This window comes from Theobroma umbraticum, unplaced genomic scaffold, assembly GCF_002168275.2.
Source record: "Theobroma umbraticum cultivar Fairchild unplaced genomic scaffold, ASM216827v3 scaffold_130.0, whole genome shotgun sequence".
Lineage (NCBI taxonomy): Eukaryota > Viridiplantae > Streptophyta > Magnoliopsida > Malvales > Malvaceae > Theobroma > Theobroma umbraticum.
Window position 1 is genome coordinate 16,675 of NW_018397264.1, and position 262 is coordinate 16,936.

Consider the following 262-nt stretch of genomic DNA (forward strand, 5'->3'; position numbering starts at 1 on the left):
TAAATAATTAAGACATGTGGTGTTAATGAAATTACTTACTAACTTACTTACACCAATAATGATCTTTTCAACCAGCGAGGTTGACCTGAGTCAATGAAGAAAGCAGTAATATTGACGTAGATTTTTCCAAAGCCAAAGTAAAGAAGCCTACTTGTTGCGGAAGGAGAGATTTTCATTTCTTTATACTTTTGGATTATTTGTTTTCTGGAATGCTTACAATTTTGATTAAAGACATTTGAACCGGCCAAATTTGAACGCAGAA